The 4,595-nt window shown below is 43.2% G+C and overlaps 1 pseudogene across 1 annotated transcript; it reads right to left on the bottom strand.

The window, feature by feature from the left end:
- Positions 1-321: 321 nt before the first annotated feature.
- Positions 322-1,606, bottom strand: LOC311113385 (beta-1,3-galactosyl-O-glycosyl-glycoprotein beta-1,6-N-acetylglucosaminyltransferase 3-like; annotated as a pseudogene). The gene has a single exon. The product of its transcript is annotated as a beta-1,3-galactosyl-O-glycosyl-glycoprotein beta-1,6-N-acetylglucosaminyltransferase 3-like (transcript).
- Positions 1,607-4,595: the final 2,989 nt, after the last annotated feature.

Raw genomic sequence — 4,595 nt, 5'->3', positions numbered from 1 at the left:
GAGACAGGAAATTGCAAAATTGAGTGTCATTTATTTATTTGAACACTCCAATTATTCGTTTTATTTTACAACCTCCATTGAAGTCCTGTATACTGTCTAATGATATAACGGTTGTAAAGACAGTGTATTCTAAGTACGACATTACGTTTTTGGTATAATTTAGCAGACGCTCTTATCCAGAGCCACTTCTAATCAGTGCTTTAAATTCAATAGGTAAAACAACCACGTATAAAAATCATACAAAAACACAATTTAAATAAATATACATTACGGTATTTGCAACCCTTTTTCATTTCATAGCTTTTTACAGATACTCCCAGATTAACCATATGTTGCTTTGAAACGAAGGTATGATTCCAGACATCGAATGGCTACATCATCCACCTCTGGGTCAAACTTGTTAGCGATGAGGTGGTGGTGTTGTAGGAGCCACCGGAGATCTCCAGCCCCGTAGACACACACAGCTCTCCTGGAGGCACCGGAGCAGGGTGGATATGGGGCTCCTTTCCTCACATCTCCTTCCAGGTAACTCCACTTCACCATGCGAGCGATGGCGTTCATGTCTGATTCATGGTACTTAATGTGGGGAGGGTTAGACCCTGGCACTGAGGGCATGCACTGCAAAGTGGCCCACAGGTGCTCATCAGGACTGTAGGTGTCCCTCTCCCACTCCAGCAGGGCCCGAACCTCCTGGCTGTCAAACAAGTGATGGACAAAGTCCCTGGAGACCACGAAATAGGCATTTCCGGAGAACATGTGGTTGCTGATTGGAGGAGGGCTCTTCGTAACGCCCGTCCTGACCACTATGTTGTTGGTGATGTTGTGCTGATACTGCCACCGGCGTTTCTTATAGTCGACGGTGGTCTCAGACTCCATGCTGTTCCTCCCGTTGAGCAGTTTGAGTGACTGAACCATCTCTGCGTTGGTTTTAATGGGGAAATCTGTTCCACAGGTATTGAGCAGGTACCTCCAATGGACAGGTGACTTCAACAGGTCCCTCATACAGTTTAGATCTGCCTGCACTCGAGACCACGATGCGTAAACTACACTCTCTGTCTTACTTGCCACAAACACATTGGTAAAACAAGACACAATAGCCTTTACTGCAGTCCTGAATTCCTCCGAGGATTTCTGGTCCACATGCACGCAGTATACATTCTGAGGTGTGTACACGGCACGCAGGAGTCGCTCAAACATCTCAATCTTCTCATGGACCACCATGGAGTAGGCGATGGGGAAGTCTCTCTCCTCCACACTAAGGGGCATCATGACGAACCCTCTGTCTGTAACGTACGTTTTACCGTTTCGGATCACGTCATGGTAGAACGCCTCAGATAGAAGCTTGGGATTATTCTTTGTTTTCAGAAGTCTTCTGAGCTGCTCCTTGTCAATGCCCTTCAGGTCTCCTCTGATGATGGCTGAGCAGGCTGGCAGGTCGTCTGCGTAGTCTTGTGGCAGGAGGTCAGGTGCTGGGAGCGGGCTCCTCTCAGAGCAGGTTGGGCGTCTGAGTGTTCCAGAGGAGAAGAGAGATCGAAACGCACATTAGGATGAGAGAGAGGTTTCTGAAGAAGCATATATGTGATTTTGATGACCTAAGGGGACCCATAACTATTTATATATGTATTATTCGTATTTGTGTGCAGACCATAGCCTGGGAGCACTGCTGTTAAATAATGAATGTCACACACACTCAACTCAGTTTAAAGTGAATAGGTAATTATTAACTTTAACGGGCATGGCTTTATACTGTCTACAAATACTTGAAATTAAAATGTACTAAACTTGGAACAAATGTTGAAAATGAATTACTAGCCTACAATACCACACTTTTCAGCAGTTCCAAGTATTGGCATGATGCTCTAAATTACACAATTCTAACCCACTTACCCCACGCAACCAATATTGTTGGACATTTTTTTCCCATATAGAATTATGTACATCTAAAACACTTGGCCATATGCAGGTAATGGTTGGATGTCGTCTCGGCACCCAGGACCAAATCTCCAGCTACTAATTTTAATAGTTAAACCTGTCATGAGAGACTGGGGTTGGTTACGGTCAATTCACTCAATTCAGGAAGTAAACTGAAAACCCCCATTCCAGCTTTCCTTGTTGCTTCTATTGCTTCATTAGAGAGGCAATATTAAGGCTTTGCTTAACAGTTCTAGTGACACGTGATCCAGTCAAACAGTATGTTATTTCTGTTGAATGACTTCCTTCTGAGAAGGTGGGGGTAAAGTCCAAACCACCTTGTGGTGCAATGTAAAAAAAGGATTCAGGGGCTTAGTAAATATTATGATTTCTACATAAAAATGCACATTTCTGGTTTTACTTCAATATTTTAATACCTTACTTCATTTTAATGTGTTTAAAAAAATTGACATTCGAAAATGTAAATTACATTTAATATACTGCAAAATCTGAACAACTATTTGTGTGTAAAAACAACTCCAAGGGAAAGTTTGTTTAATTTACTCCAATTTCATAATATTTTCTCTCAACTTAAGAAATGTAAGCTCTTGCAACAACTTAACATGTGGCTCCTTTTTAGAGGATTGTGTTTAATAAAAAAATGTTTTAAACAATGTTTGAAGAAAGAAAAGTAGTACATTTCTGAATTAGTATTAAACAGTTTGTTGTGCTATTGTAACATATACGCAGGGAGCCAGGAAGCATTTGCAGACGGTGAGTTTAATAATAATAAACATGTAATAGTAAACTCTGTATATTGGCGCCGGAGAAGATGGCTGCCGTTTTACAGCCCTCTAACCAATTGTATTATTTTGTGTGTTATTCGCGTTATTTGTAATTTATTCTGTACATAAAGTTTTCTGCCACCGTCTCTTATGACCAAAAAGAGCTTCTGGATATCAGGACAGCGATTACTCACCTCGTATTGGACGAAGATTTTTTTCTTCAACAAGTCGGACGCGAAGGATATCCTACAGACACCCGACAAGGCCCAAATCCCTGTCATTCGCAGGAGAAAGAGACGGCGATATCGTGGACGTAGGTCGGGGTGCCTTGTAAGCATCCGACAGTGAGCGAGTAAACTGCCTCTTCCATCAATCCTATTAGCCAATGTTCAATTATTTGAAAATAAATTGGACGACCAAAGATTAAGGTTATCCTACCAACGGGACATTAAAAACTGTAATATCTTATGTTTCACCGAGTCGTGGCTGAACGACGACATGGATAACATACAGCTGGTGGGATATACGCTACATTGGCAGGATAGAACGGCTGACTCCGGTAAGACAAGGGGTGGCGGTCTGTGTATGTTTGTAAATAACAGCTGGTGCATCAAATCTAATACTGAGGAGGCCTCAAGGTTTTGCTCGCCTGAGGTAGAGTATCTCATGATAAGCTGTAGACCACACTATTTACCAAGAGAGTTTTCATCTATATTTTTCGTAGCTGTCTATTTACCACCACAAACCGATGCTGGCACTAAGATTGCACTCAATGAGCTGTATAAGGCCATAAGTAAACAGGAAAACGCTCATCCAGAGGCAACGCTCCTGGTGGCCAGGGACTTTAATGCAAGGAAACTTAAATCCATTCTCCCTAATTTCTACCAGCATGTTAAATATGCCACCAGAGGAAAAAAAACTCTAGACCACCTTTACTCCACACACAGAGACACGTACAAAGCTCTTCCTCGCCCTCCATTTGGCAAATCTGACCATAACTCTATCCTCCTGATTCCTGCTTATAAGCAAAAACGATAGCAGGAAGCACCAGTGACTAGTTTTTTTTATTTAACTAGGCAAGTCAGTTAAGAACAAATTCTTATTTACAATGACGGCCTACCCTGGGCCAATTCTGCGCCGCCCTATGGGACTCCCAATCACGGCCAGATTGTGACACAGCTTGGCATCGAACCAGGGTCTGTAGTGACGCCTCTAGCACTGAGATGCAGTGCCTTAGGCCGCTGTGCCACTCAGGTTAATAAGTAAGTGGTCAGATGACGCAGATGCTAAGCTACATGACTGTTTTGCTAGCACAGACTGGAATATGTTCCGGGATTCTTCCGATAATATTGAGGAGTACACCACATCAGTCACTAGCTTCAGCAATAAGTGCATCGATGACGTCGTCCCCACAGTGACCGTACGTACATACCCCAACTAGAAGCCATGGATTACAGGCAGCATCCGCACTGAGCTAATGGGTAGAGCTGCTGCTTTCAAGGAGCGGGACTCTAACCCAGAGGCTTATAAGAAATCCCGCTATGCCCTCTGATGAACCATCAAACAGGCAAAGAGTCAATACAGGACTAAGATTGAATCGTACTACACCGGCTCTGATGCTCGTAGGATGTGGCAGGGCTTGAAAATTATTAAAGACTACAAAGGGAAGCACAGCCACGAGCTGCCCAGTGACACAAGCCTACCAGATGAGCTAAATCACTTTACATTTACATTTGAGTCATTTAGCAGACGTTCTCATCCAGAGCGACATACAGTTAGTGCATACATTTAAAAAAAAACATTTAAAAAATCATACTGGCCCACCGTGGGAATCGAACCCACAACCCTGGCGTTGCAAGCGCCATGCTCTACCAACTGAGCTACACGGGGCCCACTTCT

This window comes from Coregonus lavaretus, assembly GCF_964263955.1.
Source record: "Coregonus lavaretus genome assembly, chromosome: 40".
NCBI lineage: Eukaryota > Metazoa > Chordata > Actinopteri > Salmoniformes > Salmonidae > Coregonus > Coregonus lavaretus.
This window is presented reverse-complemented; position numbering and strand designations above follow the sequence as displayed.